General features: G+C 38.5%; 1 long non-coding RNA gene across 1 annotated transcript; it reads left to right on the plus strand.

Moving 5' to 3' along the window:
* Positions 1 to 3,263: 3,263 nt before the first annotated feature.
* LOC134223739 (uncharacterized) lies at positions 3,264 to 4,290 on the plus strand. The gene is made up of 3 exons (XR_009982696.1): positions 3,264 to 3,336; positions 3,393 to 3,470; positions 3,554 to 4,290. It is a non-coding gene; the product is annotated as an uncharacterized LOC134223739 (long non-coding RNA).
* Positions 4,291 to 14,085: the final 9,795 nt, after the last annotated feature.

Here is a 14,085-nt window from a genome sequence, read left to right on the forward strand (position 1 = left end):
GACACGTGGATTCTTTTTCGCAAATTTCATATCAATTTGTCCATTTCGAAACATATGCTGTGCATATGCACAGCCAAGATATTTAACAAAAAAATTGAAAATTGAACCAGTAGTTCTAAACCAGGGTGTCGACTCAAATTTGAGAATGAAATTCCCTGACTTTCCCTGACTTTCCAGACCATTTTTCGAAAAATTCCAGGTATAAAAATGTGTATAAAAATCTTTGCATGTTTAAATTCTGTCCATGTTCTAGGGTTACTGGAAGCCTAATCACTTCTAGAGGCAAAACATTAAGGATATGTAGAATTTCGTAGGTAATTCTGGTCGTTCACAAAGAATCAAGTAAATACCCAGAACTCCTGAAAGGTTTCCATAATTCACATCTTTCCAAACATTGATTATAAACATTCTGGTGTCTTCATCCACCATGGCGAACTCTCATGGACCCTCTGGAGTCGCAATAGACCTCCAAGACTACTGACACGACTTTTATTGACACGACTTTTGAACTCTTCCAAACCATCGTGGGAGCTTCTAGAAATCCTTGTAAATCGTTAAAAAAAATCTTACGGGTTGGGTATTTTTGTGGACATCGAGAAACCTCCATTGGCTCAGAACAATACTTAGTAAGTAAGAATTAGTTAGGAGTAAGAATTTTTATTCATTCTCTGTGGAGTTAATGGACTTCTAAAAATAGTCACGGACGTTGCAATCTTCCAGATAATCAGGAATTCAATCCCTCCAAGCTCACATAAATCCATGCAGCACTTACAGTAAGCCGAGAAAAATATTCTAATCATGCAATACTTAAAATATTTTGGTCTGAATACTCTCAATTCGTTTAATATTTGCCGATTGTGGCCTTTGGCAATGACCCCAATGGCCCAAGAGGTCTCATATCTAGGCTCATATGCTAAGGGGAGCTACACCTACTCATCCGTATATTTTATCGATTTTTAGTTTTTTGCCAAAAGTGAATCGATAGTCTTTCTAACATTGTTTTATTTATAAAAAAGTTCAACTACTATATATCAACTATGGTCCAATGCACCGAATGAACACAATGACGTTTGAGACGGGCGCTGTTTACTAAAAATGAACACTTGCATGAGCTCGATGAAAGTATTTAGTATTTATTCTTAGTATATTAAAGTATTCATTCTTAGTAAACAGCGCACCGCTCAGACGTCAATGATGAACTCGGTGCATTGGACCATATGTCAGACAAGTACAACACCAACACGCAATGAAATTTTGAAAGGAACATCTATTGGAGTTTTTTAAAGAACTCGTGGTAACATGTTTGAAGATACATTGGAATATTTTTTGTATGAGTCCTTTCACCAAGTCATTTAAATTTGAGTAAACACCATACAATCTACCAAGTTTTAGGAGCAAAGCTTTAAGAAAAAAAAATACTAAACATCCATCAAGGAGCTCCAGGATTAAACTGTCGAGCGAGCTCTTGGAAATCCTTTGGGATTTTTATTATATTTCAGGAGAATTCTGAAGTAATTTAGAAAATTTTCTGAAGGGAATAATTTTCTTCACAAAAAATACTAAAGCATTTTCACTAAAGTAATTTCTGGAAAAAAATCTCAAAGATCAACCAGAATATTTCCTGATAAAATTGTAAAATAAACATCAAAAGCAGCGAAAGTTAAACTGAAACATTATTATTGACAACAACATTTTCCTCCACTTGCGTCCAAGTATGGTTATGGAGTTTCGAGAAAACATTTTATTGCTTTTATCCACTATCATTCTCTCTACATGACTAATAATTTGACCATCTAAGGCCATGAGGATCGGCCAATGACTTTATAAGCTCATCATCAAATGGAAGTTCACGAAATGTTTTTAAAACCTACAGAATCTTGTTTGGAGTTGATGCCGATGCTGTGGAGTATTGTCAAAGGTCCACAAAGATAGTATTCGGCGTTTTCTTTAAACAAGCTTCTAAAAATATAGTTGTTGGTTGTAGGTTGAACTTTTTTGATGATTATTTGTGTATCGGTTCTGAACTATTATCATCAAAATGTAATACGATATATTAGAGTTGGCTACTAATCAGCAATTCAAATTTAACGAGATAGATCGCATTTTTCCAATTTCCAACTTATTCGAGTCAAGTGCGAGTCAGTGGAAACAAATTACTTAGTCGACTCGACTTAGTCGAGTCAAGTACGAGACACTGGAGACGACCTTACTGTTGCGGTCAAAATACGTATCTGTCAAAGGTACAATAAATCAGTGGAATTAAATGGAATTGTACAAACTCGTCTTATGACCAGTATTTGAACGAACTTTCAGAACTTCTTTTGTTTAATGGGAACATGACTTGAACGCTACTGAGGAAACTGCAAAAAATCAAAACGACCTCGACACAATACCACTCAAACTAAATAATCTAAAATATTAAAGGGGACTTTTTATAAAAAAAATATTTGGATCAGGCTTCAACAGTGACCATTTGAAAAACGTAGCTTTGACACCTGTATTATTGCTTAGTCAGTGAAACAAACTCGAATACCATGGTATGTATGGAATGGGCCCGGAGTAGACTTTTAGTCTAGAGACTGTCACCGGTCACAAGAAAAAGCTTTATAGCTTGATAGTCATTGTCGACTGTAACTTCCTCGGAGTATTATTTATCGGATATGCAGTCTGATGACCAGTTAAAACGCTAGATTAATTTTGCTCCGAAGTTTGGGTACCATTATTGCTCTTTTTTTCAATGGATTAAAATAATTCAGCGTGTCCTTGTAACGAGCATGTTCGTTCTTTAAATGTTTTCGTATTTCCTTCAGCATAAATTATCCGTATTATTAGATTAGTTTGAACCAGTCTAGTACTGGAAAGTTCACCCACTGCATGAATCTTGTTTCATATTCACGAGTAGCGTCCCACAGACAGTCATTTAAATGAGTTCCTACCCTAGCCAACTCGCACATGCTTTAACCGCCCAAAAGGGAAAAGCGATAACAGCAAATATGAAATTTGCACGCTCGTCGCTGTCCAATGACCCCCGGAGGAATGCATTCAGGGGATATTGAACTTGGATCCACTCTCTCAGATTTAGCGAGCCGTTTGATGTAAGCCTTTCGGCGAAGACTAATCCCCCTCCCTTTAACCTTGATCGTTTCGCGAGCGTGGGAATTATTCAACCTTCGGATTTCCGCTCCGGATTTCCCGAAGGTTATGATTGCGAAGACAATTAATAATGCGCACCTTGATCTGAGGAAAAATTGACCTCGATCGATCACTTCGTTCTGGCTAGTGGAAGAGGCAGGAGTGATCGATTTATAATTGTCGCGCCGTGATGTGTTTTTGAAGGTCCATATTAACATGTTTGTCTTTAATTAACTTTTAATCAAGTCTTTCCCGTTTAGATTCGTTGAGTGTAACTTGTTTAGTCGCCAAGTTGTGCGTAAAGTTATTAGTTTCGTGCGTGTGAATAAATTGTGCAGGTAATTGGTCGATCTATAGTGTGTGTATATTTTGTGTGTGTGTGCTAATCATGTCGTCGAACGACACACGTGCTTAATATTAGGTTGTGGCATTCTGCGGAGCCGAACACATCACCCACCAAGTCAACGATCGCTTCTGACCCCACCGTCAGCTACGAGGCATTTTCCCGGAAGTACGTCGACCGGAAGAGGGCCTGCGTACGTTCATCGCACCCTAGGCAGAGGCTAGCAGAAACCCAGTTCATCGTTAAATTGCGCCAACTGTCGGTAGTTCATCGACGCCGTCGCGTGAAGCCCACATACCGGAGGGAATCATCAGCGTCACGCTCATCGACGCGAGCCTCGATCAACGGTGCTCATCGAATGAACGACCGTTTGATTTCGAATTCCCTCCACCCAAAAGCATACGCCAAGAAAACCGTGAGTAAATCATGCATGATTAGATAAGTCCATGCGCATGGCTCAGTTCCCGCCGCTACCGAAGAACTAAGAGTAAGTAGCGTGCCAATACATCTTCCACGTGACTGTCCTTAGCCCAAGCGCTTGCGCTGACAGTCGCGTCTGAGCACACACACGACCAACCGTAATGAACACACTGCACGCATAGCACTCAACACACGCCCCGAATGAAGACAGAGGTTAGATAGAGAAAGAGAGAGTAAGGGAAAGCAAACAGTAGGCCTAGGCAGAGAGGAGAATGGAAACATGAAGAGAAATATATGTATGTGAAAATGAATCTGTTCTGAACATTTGTAGTGATATGTTGTTTTGTTAATGCTGGTAGCATAAATGCAGGCGAACCGTTGTTCGTAAAAGTCTATCCCGAATGCAATGCGAGAATAAAGTTGGTTAAAGTTTAGCATGTTAATCGGTCGTTAATTTATTTTATTATTCATTATATTTTACTGGGGCGGTTCCCCGAAACAACCACGATTTCTCCCTATTCGTTTCTAGCAGGATTCGCAGGGTTGTTCAGGTCATCCAGTGATGATAAACGGGCGTAAGTATTGTTTCGTAATCGCCTAATTCCTACGCTTGTAAATCGATTTCCCTTCCCCTTTTTCCCCTACATTGTCTTCACCCCCAGTCTTACGTCACCCGATTCGTTCCCTCTCTGAAAACGGGAGTAACTAGACCCATTCCCTGGGGGTCTCAGCGGCCGGGCAGCCCTATATCTGGAAGGTGGTCTCCGAAAGGAGTGGCGCTAAAACCACCTATCTTATTTCCCCGGGAAACGTGCGGGTTGGCGGGTTATATCCTTAGTTTAACATTTTGTTCGAATTAAAAAATCACTATAAATTTACAATATTGCAGGGCTGGTAGCGATTGATACCGTTCAAAATAGTGACTTTAGTGACCTACGATGACGAAAAAGTGACCAAATAGTGACTTTCTATTGAAGAAAAAGTGACCAAATAGTGACCTGTATGAAGTTTTGAGCTACAAGTTGCATTAGAATTGTTACGGTATTATTCGAAGATTGCTAATCAATGTATTATTTCTGAAATCCTTATCCACAACTATAATATAATGCTATCAGAAATCAAGAAAAGGCAAAAACAACATAAGCATGATGATTACTGCTACTGGCCAGGCCCATGGAAGAAAGAAGCCAGTGACTGCGACACTTTCATAAGTACCAAGGAGTTGGGTATTAAGGATAGTATTCGTTGAATCAGCAAGAAGCTAGCAATGCAATGTGACCATGATTCATCATATTAAGTAACACACCACGAGAAGGTATCTTCCGCCAGCACGTAAACGGGTAGTGAGTTACAAGTTGTGCCACAAAATTATGTTGATAATTACAACAACATTTTGTTGATAATTACAACAACAGGTTCTACCAAATCGCACCATGCGCACACCAATCTTCCATTTTTCTTCCCAAGCTTTCGTTTAGTGGATTTATTTGACCGCAAATCGTATCGAATATCCCTCAACTCCATAACTGAGGATATCCTACAACAATTAAACGTATGAATTGATATGAAATTATTCCCATTTTGTTTGTACGAAGAGAATATTATAAATCAGTCAAAAAGCCGCTTGGTGCGGTTTGGATGAACCAGGACCATTTGATGTTTAATATGAGCTAAGTTTTCTGTATAATAGCCAAAGAATAATATAAAATAATTTAATAAGGGACCGACTGTTTACTTCGATGACATTTACTTCCAGAGTGCAGCAGCCGTAAAAAGTGTAGACAACAACCTTCCGTGCACCATGTTTACGGTACTCGTCACTGAGTGGCGATACCGGCGTTTCTATCTGTGTTGTTAAGCCTGCTACTCTATGTTCTGAGATTTTCACATTTTCCACCATGAGCTCATGGAAGAATGGTAGTTGAAAATCGATAAAATGTATGGGAAAATCAAGTATTTTGCAAATTTATGGAAAATGGAAGTGTTTTAGAAGAAAGTAGTGATAAGGAATGAAGTATGAGATGAAAAGATTATCTCCTGCACTTAGTTTGCACTGATTAGTAGTTTTATAGTGATGAAATTTCGATTTTACTACCACTGAAAAAACGCCATCTCTTGCATTAATCGTTTTGACTGGTACCTTATTGATTCCTAGTCGGTGAACTATTTGAATGATTTGTTTGAGAAACTGCATCTATCCATTTTGCACAATTTTGAGAACACAACAAAAAACTATTCTTGAACAAATTAGCACCGAATCTTTCGACTTCTTTGATACAGATCAATAGCTTTAGGCAAAACTCAACTCCCTGGGGCACTTCCAGTGCGAAGATTTTGAACTCAACGTGGCATTCTGATGAAAATTTTGAAAATCCAATAAAACCATGGTCTTTTAATAGAAATCCAGAAATTTTAATAAACTATAATTTCAAAATGGCTGACTTTAGTATCAAAGTTAATAAAAAAATGGTAAGGCCGATAGAAATATTTAAAAACAATTAAAGCCTGTCCACGTTAAATTTCGGACACTTAGACAATGTCTAATTGATTTTTAGCCATTTTATCAATTTGGACGAGAATGAAAACATGCTGAAATAGAAACTATCACGCATCACGTAAAGCGGAGAGATTCATCTGTCATGTAAATTGATCTTCTCGGTGGTTTGTAAATTTTTAAAAAAATCGCATTTTCTGATGGGTGTCCGAAATTTAACGTGGACAGGCTTTATGTCTCCCCTCCCCTCGGATTTTATTGCCCAAAAATAATATTTTGAGGGGGCTACAAAATAAAATTCGCATAATTTCGAGGATTTTCAAAACATTCTTTATGAAATCTTTTTTGCCTTTCTCGTATACTAAGTATACGGTAAAGGCTATATGATCGCTCCAAAAACAAACTTTTTATAGAAGGCCCGGAGACCCATAGTGTTATATACCAATCGACTCAGTTCGACGAATTGAGGTGATGTCTGTGTGTGTGTGTGTGTGTGTGTGTGTGTATGTGTGTGTGTATGTGTGTGTGTGTGTGTGCGCAAAACTACTCAAAAAAATGTCACTCATTTTTCGGGCACTTATCCTTAACCGATTTGCTCGCAACAAGTCGCATTCGACGCAGAATCCTGGCCCATTGTTTCCTATTTGAAATTGGCCAGATCGGACTATGGGATCGAGAGTTATGGCCAAAATACAAATTCATACGAAAAAATCGCGTAAAAAATGTCACTCATTTTTCGGGCACTTATTGTCAACCGATTTGCTCGCAACAAGTTGCATTCGACGCAGAATCCTGTCCCATTGTTTCCTATTTGAAATTGGCCAGATCGGACTATGGGATCGAGAGTTATGGCCAAAATACAAATTCATATGACAAAATCGCGTAAAAAATGTCACTCATTTTTCGGGCACTTATCCTCAACCGATTTGCTCGCAACAAGTTGCATTCGACGCAGAATCCTGTCCCATTGTTTCCTATTTGAAATTGGACAGATCGGACTATGGGATCGAGAGTTATGGCCAAAATACAAATTCATACGAAAAAATCGCGTAAAAAATGTCACTCATTTTTCGGGCACTTATCCTCAACCGATTTGCTCGCAACAAATTGCATTCGACGCAGAATTCTGCCCCATTGTTTCCTATTTGAAATTGGCCAGATCGGACTATGGGATCGAAAGTTATGGCCAAAATACAAATTCATATGACAAAATCGCGTAAAAAATGTCACTCATTTTTCGGGCACTTATCCTCAATCGATTTGCTCACAACAAGTTGCATTCGACGTAGAATCCTGTCCCGTTGTTTCCTATTGAAAATTGGCCAGATCGGACTATGGGATCGAAAATTATACCATTTTTGCCTTTCTCGTATACTAAGTATACGGTAAAGGCTATATGATCGCTCCAAAAACAAACTTTTTATAGCAGGCCCGGAGCCCCATAGTGTTATATACCAATCGACTCAGTTCGACGAATCGAGGTGATGTCTGTGTGTGTGTGTGTGTGTGTGTGTGTGTGTGTGTGTGTGTGTGTGTGTGTGTGTGTGCGCAAAACTACTAAAAAATGTCACTCATTTTCGGGCACTTACCCTCAACCGATTTGCTCGCAACAAGTTGCATTCGACGCAGAATCCTGTCCTATTGTTTCCTATTTGAAATTGGTCAGATCGGACTATGGGATCAGAAGTTATGGCCAAATTACAAATTCATACGAAAAAATCGCGTAAAAAATGTCACTCATTTTTCGGGCACTTACCCTCAACCGATTTGCTCGCAACAAATTGCATTCGACGCAGAATCCTGTCCCATTGTTTCCTATTTGAAATTGGCCAGATCGGACTATGGGATCGAAAGTTATGGCCAAAATACAAATTCATACGAGAAAATCGCGTAAAAAATGTCACTCATTTTTCGGGCACTTATCCTCAACCGATTTGCTTGCAACAAGTTGCATTCGACGCAAAATCCTGTCCCATTGTTTCCTATTTGAAATTGGCCAGATCGAACTATAGGATCAGAAGTTATGGCCAAAATACAAATTCATACGAAAAAATCGCGTAAAAAATGTCACTCATTTTTCGGGCACTTACCCTCAACCGATTTGCTCGCAACAAGTTGCATTCGACGCAGAATCCTGTCCCATTGTTTCCTATTTGAAATTGGCCAGATCGAACTATGGGATCGAAAGTTATGACCAAAATACAAATTCATACGAAAAAATTTCGTAAAAAATGTCACTCATTTTTCAGGCACATATCCTTAACCGATTTGCTCACAACAAGTTGCATTCGACGCAGAATGTCTCATATTTTCTTATTGAAAATTGGCCAGATTGGACTATGGGCTTAGATGTTATGGTCAAATTACTATTTATTGTGAAAAAGAGTTCGAAAAAGTCTAGCTCACTTTTTTAGCACTTAGACTTCATCTATTGACGCTCGCAACAGATTGCATTCGACGCAGAATCTTGTCTCATTGTTTTGTATGGATAATTTGCTAGATCGGACTATCGGATCTGAAATTATGGCTGAAACACCATTTTTGCCTTTTTTTACGAAAAGGCTGTATGTTCGCTCCAAAACCAAACTTTTACAGAAGGCCTGCAGACTCATAGTGTTATGTACGTACACCTGTGTTCAGAATAATAGCAGCGGAAGCCGTTTTTCATACAAAATGGTCAACTTTGATAAGCTGTAACTTTGCACCTCGATGACCGATTGAGCTGAAATTTTGGCAGTGAACTACAAATATGATGAATTTTACACATAGTAAGTATCAATTTTTTCGAATGACGCGTTCGAAAATTACGCACTAGGTCAAATTGTTCAAAATAATAGCAGTTTTTGTTTTCGAAATATCAATAAAACAATTGATTGGAATGTTATCAATTTGAATTCAGGTGCTGCGAGACACTAAGTTTAAAATTTAAAAAATATAAATTGTTGAATTTGACATTTGAATTGGCCAATATAACAAAAATAAAAACTGCTATTTTTTTGAACAATTTGACCTAGTGCGTAATTTTTGAACGCCTCATTCGAAGAAATTGTAACGTAGTATGTGTAAAATTCATCATATTTGTAGTTCACTTCCAAAATTTCAGCTTAATCGGCCATCGGGGTACAAAGTTGCAGCTTGTCAAAGTTGACCATTTTGTATGAAAAACTGCTTCCGCTGCTATTAATCTGAACACAGGTGTATAAGCTCGATGAACTGCGATGATGTCTCTGTGTGTGTGTGTGCGCGCACCAAAAGTGCGAAAAGTTTAGCTCACTATTTTGGAACTTATCCTCAACCGATTTAATTCCAACTATAGATAGTAGAATATATAGATGAGCGAAAGCATGGCTGAGTCGATTTTTCTGCCCGTGCACACGCACATATGACGTCACAGCCCTTAACGTTTCCATTGAAATCGTGACGTCATGCTCGTTTGGAGACACGTTTGACAGTTCGTTTGGAGACAGAGGATTTATCTTCACTCATCTATATATTCCACTATCTATAATTCCAACAAGTTTCATTCGACGCGGAATCCTGTCGTATTGTTTTCTATTGAAAATTTGGACCATGGGCACAGAAATTATGGCCCAAATATACTATGTGTTATAAAAAGCGAGTAAAAAGTCTAGCTGACTTTTAATGGACTTACCCTCAACCGATTTACTCACAACAAATTGCATTAGATGCGGAATCCTGTTCTATTTAGAAAGTTGGCCAAATTGGACTATTACCTTTGAAATTATGGCCAAAATACTTTTTGCCTTTCTTGTGCAACAAAGTTGTACCGAAAGGCTATAATTTCTTTCCGAAAACGAACTATCGGATGCTTCCACACTGATACACTTCCCTTCCTCTTCATACGGGAGTTTGGTAGAAAGACGGTCATGAGATTTATATCATAATAAATATTGCCCTCCGCTCGCTTGATGGGAATGACATTTTCGTTTTCTTTTTGTGTAGTCGGAGCTTCAGTTCAATTTACATCCAAAAGTGATATCCTTAAAATATATGACTGGGTAAAATAAAACAGGGGTATGTACGTCAAAAAGATTGGAAAAGGAAACAAAAATGTCGAAATTCTTATTGGCATATTGTAGATCAAGCTGAAAACCGAACCGAGGTTTCGCGACAATCGCATTTTCTCGCATTTCCGGATGTTGCAACTGCATCGCGAGTAGTGCGCAACTGTGCCATAGTCGGGCACCACTCGCGATGCAGTCGCGACATCCGAGAATGGGACAAAATATGATTTTCGGTTTTCAACTGGATCTACAATATCTTTGCCATAAATAATCTGATTTTCATAGAACGGACAAAGAAATTTGTCTTTTTTACTCCTAGCTACTAGCTCATCTATTTTCAAGCACACATTTTACGAAGGTCGAGAAAGGCACCATCACCGCTAGGTGGATTAATCTGGGTTTTTTATGGAAAATCGCTAAAAAAATGTCACTCATTTTCAGGCACTTTTCCTCAACCGATTTGCTCGCATTTAATTGCATTCGACGCAGAATGTCTCATATTTTCTTATTGAAAATTGTCCAGATCGGACTATGGGCTTAGATGTTCTGGTCAAATTACTATTTATTGTGAAAAAGAGTTCAAAAAAATCTAGATCACTTTTTTAGCACTTAGACTTCATCTATGATCGCTCGCAACGCTCGCAACAGATTGCATTCGACGTAGAATCTTGTCCCATTGTTTCCTATAGAAACTTGGACGGATCGTACAATTGGATCAAAAGTTATGGCAAAAATACTAATTTTAAAACTACAAAATAAAATGCCATTTTTTGCTCTTATGCTAATCCGATTTGTTTGCAACAAATTGCGTTTTGCGAGAATTTTTTTTATGCATATAAACAAATATGAAAAATAAGACCAATCCACATATTGGAGTTATTTTAGATTTTTCCAAACCTTTTGAACGAACGAGAAAGGCACCATCACCGCTAGGTGGATTAATCTGGGTTTTTAATTTGGTTTCTTTTTAATATCTATTTTTTTATTATACCCCCCTTGATTTTTCGGAGACGAGTTTATTGAATATTTGCAACGGCCTAATCTCGAGTTAAAAAAAAATTCAAATCTAATTCGTTTTTGTTTTATTTTAGATTTAAAAAATCCGACAAATTCATTTTTCTCCACACTAGTTTTTACGGTATCTATTTTTAATTGTTAATATTGCTGAAATAATTTCAATCATAAAGGCGGTTTTAACAATCATAATGTACTTTCTGTCATCGACGCCCTTATCGCTCATTATTCTCCCTGACGTTGGAAAACATTAAACTTCATTGTCATGTGATGAAATTGAGGCTGTTCCTATCTTTGTCACCGGAGGGTATTAACGCTCATTTACCAGACGTGGTTCTGGTTCTTTCCCTGACATTCCAGGTCCAAATTGAAATTCCCTGACTTTCCCTGACTTTCCAGGTTTTTCCAGGTAGTCGACACCTTGTAAACTATGATTTATCAAAGTCGACCCCGGTAATGGGTTAAAGTGGACGAAGACTCGCATAGCATGAAGAATCTGTCCAGATCCCCAGATAGTCGGGGCCCCCTCAGTGCGGACGGTTTTCCTACACCGGCGCTGGGAGATAGATGGAAGAGGGACGCTTTATCCCCCTGCAAGCAATCCAGCAAGCGCAAGGTTTCAAGACGCTGTTTCTCCGGAGGACTCCGTGGAAAGCAAGCGACTCCTGTCAGGTGTTATCGGGACGTTTTGTTCTTCCGGACGACGAGGGACGCAAGCCAACCGAGTAGCAGCTAGCTAATCAACCAAGACTAGGGGTTCCATTCCCGAAAACGATTTCCCGGGATTCCCGATTCCCGGGATGCATACTTTAGTTTCCCGAATTTCCCGGGAAATTATTATTTTAAAGTATTTACCAATTTTTGGAGACGACTGTGATCTATGGTTAAAGTACTTGGAAATCCTTTTCTTGTTTTGCAAATTTGATGAGGGAGTATCAATTATATTTTTGACTAACATCTTCTCACTGTTCCCATAATGAAATTTCTGTTTAATAGCATATTTCGCTTTCAATGTAGATTACTCCCCAAATTATAAAACAAAGTTTTAATCTGTAGATGCTACAGTATTGTACGGTTCAACCATAATGCGTGTTGAAGGGAGACGAAGCAAAACATAAGTTTTCATCGGTCGTTTATTTATTTAGCGCTTTCGAGGTAGAAATAATAATCTAGTATTTGATGAAATTTCTGAATAGCAAAAACAAAGTGATTTATTTGTGAGACAAATTTTCGCAGATATTTAAGCAAGGGCAGTGACGGCTTTGGTAGGTTTATTGTCAGAGGTTTATTTTTAAGACTTTCAATACTTTTTGATTCAAACCCCGATACGTGTTCCAAACAGACTCATGTTCCGAACACTCGTTTTTGTTTTGAGATATGTCTTTCTTTTTCTAAATTATAATGAACTATTGAGAATTTACTGTCTGGATATGTCAGAGTACAAAAGTTAACATATTTTAGGTCTTTACTATAAGGTCATTACAACAGTCTAATAACAAAAACTCGCCAAACTTATGCAATTTTATGCGTTTCTGGTGCTGCTCGGAATTTCAAACAAAGTTTGACAGAAAGAATCATTTAATATTGATAGTTAGGATTTGTAAGGTACGACCATAAAACGCTCGTCTGAAAGTATTTTTTCGCTTTCGAATATAACACGTTTAATGCTTACATACTTCAAATTCAAAGGCGAAATGTGCTCCAGTGTTCGTATCAAAATTCGTATTATAAATCAAATTTGACCAGAATATTGTTTACATTAAGAAAATATACGGACGAGTACCAGAATGGTTGATGTTAGAAACCTTCCGGCAATAACAGAACAAATCCTGTCAAAGCCGTCTTCTCCGTCTATTAAGGAAGAATCAAGGAATCATCTGGACACAGCAGATCTTACTCTCTAACGAGAGCAGATGCTGAAACTTCGCCATCTGATGCTCATGATATAGCGAACGTTTTGCAGACAAAAATAACGCTCAACAGAGAAAAAATTTCAGACTTTTCAACAACTCTTTAATCATTTTGGCACAATGTAGCAAGTATCAATCCTTTGAGGTCAAGAGTATATTTTTATCCTAGTTATTATTTCACGTTACGATTTTGAGTTTCGCATAATTGTTTTATTTCCCGGGATCCCGGGAAATCCCGGGAAGTTAACATTTTATTTCCCGTTTCCCGGGAAGTTGATTCCCGGGAAAAATGGAACCCCTAACCAAGACCAAGACCTGCCCAACCTGGAACGGTTGATAAACGATAGTTCGCCCTGGATTATAGCCCTCCATGATGTCAACCGCATCTCACCAGCCTCTATGGATCGCTCCCTTGGAGGCAAATACAACTATCGGAATTCCGTGGCGATTGGGATCCTCCGGGAGATCCTTTTTTACGTCCATCAGTTTGGTGAAGATCTTCCAGTCGTTGGAGTCCGTCTCCGAGGCTGCATTCCTATTAGCATTGTGAATGTTTATCTCCCATGTGGAACTCCCAACCAGAAACACGCCTTTGAGGCAAGTTCGTACTTTGCCGGATTAGGAGACGTACTCCAAAGCGTCTTTGACCAAGGGAAACACGTCGATCTAGTTTCCCTGGATATTCCGAAGGCGTTTAATCGCACTTGAACCCCACTAGTGCACAACAAGGATGTTATTGATCATTTA

This window comes from Armigeres subalbatus, chromosome 3 (assembly GCF_024139115.2).
Source record: "Armigeres subalbatus isolate Guangzhou_Male chromosome 3, GZ_Asu_2, whole genome shotgun sequence".
Taxonomy (NCBI): domain Eukaryota; kingdom Metazoa; phylum Arthropoda; class Insecta; order Diptera; family Culicidae; genus Armigeres; species Armigeres subalbatus.